Below are 12186 nucleotides of genomic sequence, written 5' to 3'. Positions count from 1 at the left end.
CTTATTAGCTTGTATCTTTACTTGCCCTTTATAAATATGCAAAATAATCTTTTTAAATGCAGCCTACTTAGCAAACCAGAACCCTTGTTTTTTGCTCTTACAGCACAGTGCCTTTGTACGGAGTCCTCCCTCAGTGATTTTGCACATCTGCAACTTTAATAGTATACTGTGGTTGTGGGTGTAAAACTTCACAAACAGGTGAGGAAAATGGAAGCTCCAGCTCAGATTCTCAGCCACAGTTCTGACACTGCAGATGGAGATTTTTCTCCAGATAGAAATAGGGAGGAGTTAGGATATTGTGATGCATTCTATAGGACATCCACACCTCTCTTATGGGCCTTATTTTCTTGAAGATGAGAACAAAATAATTTTAGATTAATTTTGGCTTGTTAGAGCTGTCTCAGTGCCTCACTTTTCCACAATTTCATTCACCGTCCTGAGGAAAGAAGCCTTTGGATTCAGCAGCTGACAGGAAACACAAGTAATGATGGTTATTTGTATAGTGTAGAAGTACCTTCTTTTCCTTTCATTTGTGAGCATTTGCACTCTCTGTGTCTCTGAGTTCAGCTGAACAGCAGCCAGACTGCATCACTCAGTTATTTCATCAGTCTTTTAGAAAGACTAATACAAGCAAGACAGCAAGGCTAAAGTAAGAAGGGCTTTATTTCAGGGGTGAAAAAAAAAGGGTTTCTCTGTGCTCTGAGAGCTGGAAACCATGAATTTCAAATTAATCTAAGAAATAAAAGAAAAAATATTTAATGTTACTGACTGTATGATGAACAGGAGCAGAAGAAGAAGAAAAAAAAGATGGGTAGAATTCTTTAAGCTCATTAATACTTTTGGAGGAAAGTTTGTTTTAAAATGTTATCTCTGAGTTCGTGTGAGCCTCTGAAACTAACAGAAATTTGGAGTCCTAAAATACATCAAATGCTGAAGCAAAAGAATAAATGAGAAATGCAATTTCATCAAACTTTCCAAAATCATGCTATCAGTTAATTATTCAGTCTTTTCATTAAACCACAGCATGTCAGAATTATTTGGGTGGAAGGCTCATCTCATTCCCCTTTTGGGCAGGGACACCTTCCACTATCCCAGGCTGCTTCAAGCCCCATCCAGCCTGGCCTTGGATGGACACTTCCAGGGATTCAGGGGCAGCCACAGCTTCCCTGGCCAACCTGTGCCAGGGCCTCACCACCCTCACAGTTAAGCATTTTTTTGTCTTCAAGAAAAATTACCCAGCTGTTGGAAGTTTTTCACAATTCCCCTTCTTAAAGCAACAGGAAAAGGCTCACCTAGGAACTTAAAAATTCTTTAAAATGTATAAATCTATACTTTCTGATATGAAAGTATCATATCAGGATATGATCTGTGGACAATGCCGTACTTCTTTTCGCAAAGGACTTTTTTATTTTTAGGGAAAGATTCATATTTATGTGACTTCCCCCCTAAAATCAGGTAACAGAAATCTGCAGTTATAAATCAGCTACTTAAAATTTATATCCACGAGCTATGAAATAATGAACATCATCCTATATTGACCTACCCCAAAAGAAGTTATTTACCATTAGTAGCCATCAAATCCCATCTCAGAGCTCTGCTGGAAGGGATGCCCATTCTTTAGAGGTCTGCTGCAATCCAGAGCTGTCCACATGGGATGACTCAGCTTTTAAAGGTAATAACAACTTGGTTTTCTCTGTCTTCAATGAAAAGTTCTTTTTTGGGGGGGTGTGGTGTTGGTAGTATTTGGGTTTTTCTGAAGGGTAGCAGTGATGCATTTTTTAAATATTGATTGTGGATGCTGATTTGCATTTTCTGAAGAAAAACTCCCATATTCTAGATCTCTCATTTAGATCTCAAAGTGCTGCACAAAAGTGGATTCTGCTTTGGTTTAGACCTGGCTTTGCCTGTTGCTTTCAGTGAACAAAATGTTTGTTCTTTGGTTTTACTAATTCCTTCCAGAGCTGATTTATGTAAGTATCTTGTATCTCTTCTTCCCTAGCTTTGCTGGCTGCCTCTGTTCTGCTGCTGCTTTTAATTCAGGTTGGTAACTCTTCAAGAGCCTGTTCTTTTTGCTTGAGGGTCAGTAGAGCTCCCAATGAACACAATCACACTTCAACTTGCCCTTTTGGCACTCCTGTAGTCTGGGGATACAGAGGAGGGAAGTTCTAATTTGTGACCTTGGATTCTTTAAATTGCTAATACATACACCCAGATACAAACAGAAAGGCTGGTTTTATGAGCATAGGTTCTCTGCTCCTTGCATTTGTTGGGATTGAAATTTGTTTCTTGCATTTGTCAGGCCTTTGAAAAGGCCAGATAAACTCCTAAAGTGGGTGCTGTGAAATTCTTGTGAAAATCAGCTCCTATGATCTCAGACAGATGAGATTTGTGGTTTTTCCAGGCTCAGCTAAACCTTTTCAATAACTGCTGCCACAAGCTGCTAGTCCAGTGGGCTCTGGGAATGCAGGGATTGCTCACATCTTCTGGTGGGATAGCAAAGGCTGAAAATGATAGTGGCTCCATCCTCTGAGGAAATTCAAGTCTTGATCCTTCTGACACCCAATGGGGTAACTCCTGTGCTTATACAAAATGTCTGTGAAAGTCAACACACTTTTGCCCATCATGAAATTTATCCTGCGTTTTTCCAAAATGTGATTTATTCACCAAAGTGGGCTGTCCTCATATTGGATTTTTAAAGCCTCTGTGTCTTAAGTCCTGAAATATGTGGAGTTTATTTTACTGAAAAAATACTACAAAAAGCATTTGGCTTCTGACTGCTGTCTCATTCCACCAGTTAAATCATGAGGTGGTTAAGGCTTATTTATAGCTCTTAGGCATTCTTTAGGGATGAACATATCTGCTGAAAAAACAAACAGCCATGGTGCTTGTGGGTAATTTATAGCAATTTTTAAGTTAGGAGAATTCATACTACAGTGTGTAGTATATGATATCATCCTCCATGCTGAAAACACTGCCCAGCAATGGAATTTGGTAGGGACACTGACATACTTTGAGGAAACTGAGGTCCACAGCATCCAGGTACCCCTGAGCTGAGAAAGGCTCAGTTACATGTCCTAAGGAATTATGTAACTTTTCTTTCATCCTCTAAAAGCACAGACACAAACAGAGTAAAAAAGAATTTTTTTTTTCAGTACATTCCACTTGTTCTTCAATTTAATTAAGATAGTTAATTCTGCCAGGGTTGAAATACATCATTTTACAGGAAGCAGAAACTCAGGGTCTACTTTCAGCATTACAGATTTAAATTAGAGGGGTTTTTTCATATGTACCACATTTCATTGCCTGTAATTTAAGTGCACATTTTCATCACTCAGGGTACACGGTGAAATCCAGCCTAGGTGTGATGTCACTACAAGACAGAGAACCCATCACCTCTCCTGTGAAGCTGTGTGACTGCTGAGATGTTTCCTGGCCTCAGGATCAATGCTGGGTTCAGTACAGGTCTGCTAATTTTAAATAGACCTTTTTTCACATAAAACTGAGTCCTGCCACTGTAGGTTATAGAGGATGGCAGTGCACCTCTGTAAGCAGCATTTCTGGCTGTAAATATGTGTTGCTTGTGCCATGTGTGCCATGCAAGAAACACAGAATTGCAGGGGACACAAAGGAAGTACCTTTATGACCTCATGCTGTCCATGGTTGCTTCTTATAAAAGTTGTCTTTGCTAGCAGAGGAACATGTGGGCAACTGCTTCCTCTGACAATCAGTGTGCTTTGGATCAGACTCAAAACACACATATTATTCAAACTTAACTTTCCTTGACTCCTATTGAATTATTTGCTCCCAAAAGGAAATATCTGACTCTCCATAAAACTGCAGGCAATGGTGAAATTCCTGCCAAGCACTGATGGTCCAGCGTACTCCAGGTTAATTGCAAATTACTCTGGAACCTCTATGCAATAATGGGATTTTGTTCCACCTGTGGCCCACCAGTGGATTTGGAAAAGGAGTCTCTTGTCAGTAGACCAGGACACTTATTGCAGAGTGTCCTTTCTATCAGTGGAAAAATTTAGGGGATCTATAAATAAAAAAAAAAAGATTTGGCAACACTTCCACTGTGTCCAAACATTCAACATCTAAACAAGTTGCCTGTTTGTCAGTGTTAGTTATAGAGTAACTTATAGTTGATTGTAAGGTATTTTCTGTGGGTGTTAAGGAACTTCCTGTAGGAAAATTAAGAGCAAAGGAAGGGCAGAATGAAGGACAGGTGAATTTTGTAAAACTGTTCAGCTCATGCACACGTTTAGGTTTTCTTTCAATGGAAATGGAGTTACAGGAAGGGGATGATTCAGAACAGATCTCACTCTGATGTGGCAGTAAGGACTGAAGTCCTGATCTAGGATGTAGGAATTGCACCCAGGTCCTGCACTTTAAATTAGAATAAAATATATCTTGCTGTAGCAGTTAAGACAGCAAACTTCACCAGTTTATCCAGTTAAATCCATTTCTGCTCAAGCACTCTGGAGGCTAATGCAATTCAGGTTGTGTGTCATTCTATTTCTTAATCATTTCATTTCACTTAATCACATTTTGCTAGTCAGTATTTGTTTCTGCAACCATAGTGATGAAATGTATTTATTGGCTACATAAGCAGGTGCCTAGCTTGGTCAAATATCAGTAATTCAGAAAATCTCCTGTCCATAATACTAACAATAGACATTTAAACAAATTTTATTCTGGTGTCAAATCACGAATCTCTACATTTGGGATTGGCTAAGAAGATATGAGACTATTAACTCACAGTTCAATATTTCTGCCAGTATCTTGCTAATAATTTTGTCTGATTTTTTTAGGTTATTATCATTTGGTAACTGTAGTTCATATTTCCATTGAATTTGTATCCTCTGCCATAGGACAATATAAATTTAATCTGCTTTTATGTTATTATGACAGTGACATCAGATACTTATTGCACTAATAATTGATACTTAGAATATATTTATTGGCTAATTTTTTAGCTAGCATTGTCCTTCAGTGCTGTTAGAAACATCCTTATAACCAAAGAATTCTCAGGTTCAGACGAAGTTGCTTTCATTACAAAATCCAATTACTGCTAATCTTTTATTGTAGGAGAAACCATATCTATTTTGTTTTTTATCTTTGGGTTTCAAAATTCTTTTTTATCATTCTTTAATTATATATTTTAAATTCTCCTCACTTTTTTACCAATAATCACAGACTCACAAAAACTCACAAAATTTTATATGTCTCAGCTATTTCAGTGTTGCAAAATGCTGTATAAAATGTACTTTTAAAAACCCTGATAAGGAACTTTAATATTTTTATACTGTGTTGCAGAGGACAGAACATTGTATCCTCTTTTCTTCATACAACTTAATCACCTTTTAATCCATAACACCATCCCACCCTACAGTTACAAATGTCTTCAAATACCTCAAGGGAAAATGTCCATATGATCAAAATTCAGGATATTTAAAACCAATAGCATTATGATGACAGAAATTTATCCAGAAATAGATGCTGAATTCTCAGAAGGAAATCTGTGTTAAAAAGGAAGAAGCTTTGCTGATGTATTTATGTATTAATATAATTTTAATATATTATCAGTCTGAAAATGCCATGATACTAAGAACGTGCTTGAAAAGAGGGGTGTACTTGAACTTGATCACTTCAATATTAAGATGGATTAATTGTTTGATATCTCTGAATATTCTGCCATAGAAATGACTCAGTGGAAATGGAAATGCCAGTCATTTGTAGGACTGTCTGATGTGTCAGTGGCAAAAGGAAGATTTTTAACCAGGTGGGAAGAAGTGAGAGGTAGTCTCCAGTTTTTGTCTAAATATTTTTGTAGTGGGTACCCACAGCTGGCACTCGATTCTGGTCCTCCACCTTCCTCCCTCCAGCTGTTTGCAGCTGTTTGATTTATCCTTTCCTAAGTAAATACTGAAATGGAGCTAGACTTGAAATAGGGGCTGAATATAATTTCAGATTTTGGAAGCTGAAAGTTTCTGAAAACCTTGAAAAATATATATGCAAGGGAGGTTACTAAAGCCATTAGTCAACTGGGAGACATCCCCTTTTCCCAACCACACAGACTGGAATAATGGACATAGTTACGAGTGATGTCAATTGCTGTCACTTCATCAAAGTTTACAAGGAGACAATTACTCAAATTTGTGATCTAAACTCTTGTTCCTCTCCATTTCCCATAAGTAGATGTATTAAAAGTCTTATTAGAGGATATGGAATTTAAAACAGGGATGACATGTGCCCATGGAATTGACTGAAGCATATTAAAGGAACTCAGTTTGTTATTAAAATTTAATTGGAAAGATAAAATGTCAGCAAAATGACTGGAAAAATGTAATTTTCTTTCTCCAGAAATATTATTAAATACTAACAGCATAACAGTCCTTGTGGTAGATTCCTAAGGGATAATTTCATTTCTCTGCCTCTCTATAGCCCCTTCCATTCCAAGTACTGCATGTTACTTTTATTTATTTTCCTTTTGTATCATAAAACTTCCCTGTCACTCACTGTATTTTGTTAGAATACAAAAGAGCCCACTCAGCAATCATTTTGCATTCACACCTTGCATTTGAAAAGAGGAAAAAAAAGCTGCAGCACAAAGTGCAGCTGAGGACAGGCAATATAACCTGTTTTACTTGTGTTTCACTCTAAGGAAAATAACTGGCACTCTTAATGAAGTCAGCTGCACCTCATCCTAAGTAAAGATGGCAGAACTCAAATGCTTTTAAGGGAGAGAGAAATTAAACTGGATAGATTTTAACTGTGAGCACAGGAAGAGGTTAAGGACTTTTTTCCCTCAGTTTTTGAAAAAATGTTTAGCCTGTAAAATATGATAGACACAAGACTGACTATCTCAGGGAGTGCCACCCTTAAGGGCTATATGTTCCTGGATCATGAAGATGTAATTGTATGTAAGAGTATTTCAGCTTAGACATCAAAACTGAGGAGATTGGCATTATCCCTATGTACTTTACATCTAAAATATCTCCCCTTTATCTAAAGCAAAGTCTTACCTTTTTCATTTTCTACTGAGCAGTTACCAAGAAATCATTGATTATATTAATCTAAAGGACTAAAAGTGATATTTTTGTAGACAGCTTCTTACTGACTGTTGCCTGTTTCTTGAAACCACTGACCTTTGCAGGTGAAAATGCAAAGTGTATAAATGATGCAAGTTGATGGTGGGGGGGGGATGTAGGACATGGACCATTTCCTCCTGTGATTCCATAGCTCTCAGAATCTCTAGAAAGTCACTGGAGAGCCTGAATTAGTGCCAAAGTGACAGACCCAGGTACTCCTGGTAGAGAGGCCCAGAATTGCTCTGTTCTCTTGTGTGTGTGGGAAAATCTTTCTGTGTGAATATGTGGGGCTTTTTTCTTATGTAAAATTATATGCTTTAAAAATGGCATTTCTAGAAGTCTTTTCTCAATGAGCTGATATATCTTATAATTTTTAAAAAGTTTCTAAGGAGGAAAGACAAGCAAAGCTGTTATGCTGGCTCTGTGTTTGCCCTCTGTTTATACACAGTGTTGAGCATCATCCCTCATCTGCCCTGGACTTCAAAAATGATGACATTTAGAGTTCATCCTCACAATGCTGTAGCACTGACACTTCAAACTAAGAAAATGCTGAAAAAAAGAGCACAACTTACAACCATTCCACAAGCATAATATCAGTGTACAAACAAAGGGCTAACATACTCATTTTGCTGGAAATAATTAAAGTTTGGGGTTTTTGTTAGTCTTGGTTTATTTTTCCTCCCTCTTTTCCTGCCTTTAATTTATTGAACTTTTTAGTTAAGGCAACCCAAAGGCATGAAATTACAGATGGTGCTCACTCATCCTAAAATTGGAAACTTCCTCTTTCCAAAGGTAATTGTTGCCAGTTGATACTTGCCACTTGAAGGGGATAAGTCAATCATTTCTAGAGTGAAAATAGCTCTTATATTTCTGAAAGGATCTCTGTCCTTGGAAAAGAGATTGCATGTTCCTTCCTTCACCTATGATCTAACTTTAAGTGTCAAACCCCCATGCAGAAGCTTTGGCAGAAACAGGCAAAAGTAGCAAGAGTTCCTTGCTATTTATAGTCTATGAATTAAAAAATTAAAAGTGTAAAAAGTAGATTATATATTTGAAAATATTCAATATTTCAAATCTTTCTTACAAAGGCCAGTCTTAGAGATTTAGATCCTGTAGCCTTTTTGAAATTTGGAGCATTTTGAACAGGGAATCATGGAACAACTGTAAGAATATGTCAAAAGAATGCACCATTTACAGTGTGCTTGGCTGTGTATCCAACACACATTGAGAAAAAGAAAATCCTGAAAAATAATACATATTTAAACAAACATTTTTATAGTCAGAAATATGTTAAGTTCTTTTTGAAGCTTTTGATAAGCTTCTTGAAGGCATGCTTGCTAATAAGGGTGTTCTAATTATTTATCAGTTCCAGATTGGAGTAGGAATCTCTGGTTTTTGTCTTTACAGCTCAGGTGTAAAGATGTGAGCCCAGACCTTAGATGTGATGGCAGATGTAAGCCTAGACCATAGAGAGAAATGAACTGTCCCTTTTCTCACAGGATTTAATAAATACATGCAGACAGTAAAGCCTGCTGAGTTTTAGAAGTCCTGCATTTATTACAGCTCTAAAGAATATCTCTTGTAGGGTTACAAATGCCCTTTCTTCTGAAGAATCCCCTTTTCAGTTTTCTCTCCTTGCCTTTTTCTCCCAACCTCTTCTCTCTGACTCTTATCCCAAGCTTGTGTTGTCCCAGTTTATCCTCTTGTAAACAAACAAACATTGACAAATAAAAATTGACAGCTTCTATTTGTGTCCTTCAAACGCAAATCTCTCAGCTTTTGTGTCTTTGAGCTATCTCTGAGCTATTTCTCTCTTCTGACACGCAGAAAAGTTGCCATAAACACACATTTGCAAATGATACAAGCAGCTTTGCATGCAAGCTCTCAGAAAAGTTTCTGTGACTGAGATCTGAACATCAAGATGTGAATCTGGTGCTTAATTTGAGTCGTCCCAGTGAGCTGGACTCAATCAATAGCTGTCTTTGCTTTATTCAGGAAGAAACACATTCCAGGTTATTCCTGTTCCTGTCAAAACAAGGCTGTTTCTTACTGTCAGTCTGCATCTTGATTTATTTTAGCTGAATCTGATAAGGGTTACATTTTAGGATGTGAAATTAGCAGCAGCTACCTAAAATTTGTGTTCTCTCAGGGAAACTAGGTGCTTCTCTGTCCCATTTATGACTCATTTTTTCAAGGGGAGCAAGGAGGAATTAAGTATGAGTCTGGCTCAAAGTACAGCTTTGTAAAATTATTATAAAATGTTCAAGGGGAGGCATAAAAGCTGTAGCATAAAAGCTCTTTCTAGTAAGAGGGAGGGGGGAGGCGGGAAGGGAAAAAAACCACCCCAAAACACAGAAAAAAAAAAAAAGGAACTGCAGGGCCTGCTTGAGTAATGTGGGAGAGAAGGACTGAAGCTCCTGCACACACAAAATCTCCAGGTCCACAGAACACACTGGGGCTCCCAACGTATTTCAGGATCTGTCTCAATGTTTGGTGCAATAAAACTCAACTGAAAAGCTCCTTGTGTTCTATAGAACTCCTGTATGGGAATTGAAGGACTTGCAGGCTGGAAATCTTGTCCATGGTGGGGTTTTTTTGTTTTTGTTTGTTTGTTTGTTTTTCCTCCAGCTGTGCCAGCTGCTCTAGGAAAAATTGTGATTTCCTGCAAATCTTTCTCCTCAGAAAAAGTACTGTATTTATATTGTTTGTTTTGGTTGGGGTTTTTCTCACTTTCAGGACTGATTTACACAAGTTAAAACATCTTGCTTTTGTTTCAACAGGACTCCAAGGGATATAAAATCACTTGCACCTTCTACTTTCTGCAAACGGAGTTAAATGCTAACAAAGAGGCTACTTTAAAAAGAAAATAAAAGATAAAGCACAGCGTGTGCCTAAGTATTTTGCTGACTATGATGAAATTAGGCATATTTTATATAAGTGAAACAGGGCCAAAATATCCTTGTTCTCCCTGCAGGAATGTTCAGGGGGATGGGGGTGCCAAGGGAAAGCTTTTTAAAAAAGTGTGTGAAATGAGTAATTCCAGTTTCCAGGCACAGTCTGTTTATGAGAGAGGGAGGCTGGCCCATGATAAACACACTGCAGAGGAACTCTTTGGAATTATTTCATACCTCCATTGAAAACTTCGTGAAAAATATCAGTCAAAACCATGAGTGTTAAGAAATAACACATAGCCCTCACTGCATATCTAAATAATATAATTTAAAGTGTTCATTTAATTAAGGTTTTTTGATGCTGAAACTAAAAGCATAATTTAACATAATCTGAGTTCAAAGCTGAAGACAGAAAGGTGAGAGTTTTATCTTTGGTGCTTCCATTTCTCCTCTCCATCCCACCCCAGGGAGGAAGGAGTGGTTTTAGTGGGAGCACTAAATTGGAGAATACCATTCCAGAACCTTAACATGGCCCTCTAAAAAAGCGATGACTGAAATTTTGCTTTTTCTGTCTGTAGTTAAAGACAGAAGAAGCAGAACAGCATTACCTGAGCAGGGAATGTTTGTTCTTTGTGGAAACTGATGGTTTCAAAAGCATACAAGGAGTAGATAGGCAGTGGAATTAATATATAGAAAATTTGCCCATGGATCCCAGAATATTTGCAAAGAGATTGAACTTCAGTTTCAAACAATCCAATTTTAAAAGTTGTGGTACCTTGGCACTCAGCACTTCTGGAAAGCAGATCTTTCTCACCATTTTTATTCTCCCAAATTTGCTTAATGAAAAAGAATGCTTGGAGAGAAGCAAAACATAATTGCACCTCCCTTTTTTTCTTTTTTTCCCCTTTTCTGAGTTCCAAGATGCCTCCAGAAACTGGTAACTTGGCAAGACACAAAAGTTAAACTTTTTAAAAATGGTAGCTTTATTTAGTCATTGTTCTTATGCTGAGAAAGAGAAAATTAACCATTAAAATTGCACTAAAATCAGTCTGGTAACTTGAAAAAGCAGCCCAGTTCAAGGCAGTGAGAGTCATGAGTGGAGAGAAGGTGATCTCCATAAAACAAATCCTGGATTATCTTTACAGAATGATGGATTATGTTAAGAATCAAGTGAAGGATGCACTTGAAAGGCAAAGGTGCTGCTAGCATATTTGACCATGGTGCTGTGAGACAAAGCTTGATTAAAAAATGGAGAGAGCAGTCAATCCTCCATAAATGCAGGATTGTGTCCTGCTGCTCCCCACACAATGGCTCCTTTATGGGCTGCCTCCTCTCTGTGCTGAGCTCCAGCTCTCACAGGACAGGTATGACTTGGACCCTGGAAGATTTTAAATGTTTGGTTGGTTGGTTGTTTTTTAAAACATGCTTCAGGTCTCCTGAGCAACACAAAGGCATAGCTTGTTCTAAACCAAGGATTTTAAAATTCTCCTCAAATATAAAGAGGAAAAGTCAGTACTTTAGTCCCTGAAATACAAATAAAGCATCCTTTGATTACAATTATTGAACCCTGGAAAAATATTATTTTAAAATGGGTAATCTGATTCAATTTCCATGCTGAACAGCACTCAAGCCCTATGACAGCAATGTGGAAACTTGCTGGCTGAAGCAGAGGTTGTGTGAGAGGGAATTACTGCTCATGATAAACGCAAAGGAGTGCAATCAAGCAGCAAGAAAGGAAAACATGAAATTAATGCATTTCTCTTGTTGTTTTAACAAAGCCTGTTTACTGTGGAAGAAGAAAGATCTTCAGATTAGGAAATCTTACTTCTTGGTTAGGAAAAAGCCTCCACCACATCCAGCAGCTTTTCCCAGGATATATTGTTATATTTTGCCTGAATTCTTCTCTTCTGCTATGGAAGAACTGCTATCTTAAATGAAAAAATTCTACAAGTTTCAGCTTCCAATGTACAGAAGTTTTACTGTTTCTGTGAAGTTATTGCTTTGGTCTGTGCCAGACACTTATGTTGTCTGAACACCTGATGCTGCACTTGCAGTATCTCTCCCTGCAGACATCTGGCAGAAGTCCCTCCTCAGCAAAGCCACCAGAGTTCCACACTGATGCAAGAGAAGCATCTTTGCCTTTGGAGTGGGAGCTCTGCTTGCTGTGAATCCAATGAAAATTGCCCTTTCCATGTGTTTTG

This window comes from Cinclus cinclus, chromosome 4, assembly GCF_963662255.1.
Source record: "Cinclus cinclus chromosome 4, bCinCin1.1, whole genome shotgun sequence".
Lineage (NCBI taxonomy): Eukaryota > Metazoa > Chordata > Aves > Passeriformes > Cinclidae > Cinclus > Cinclus cinclus.
The sequence above is the reverse complement of the archived record's forward strand: the minus strand, read 5'-3'. Positions refer to the sequence as shown.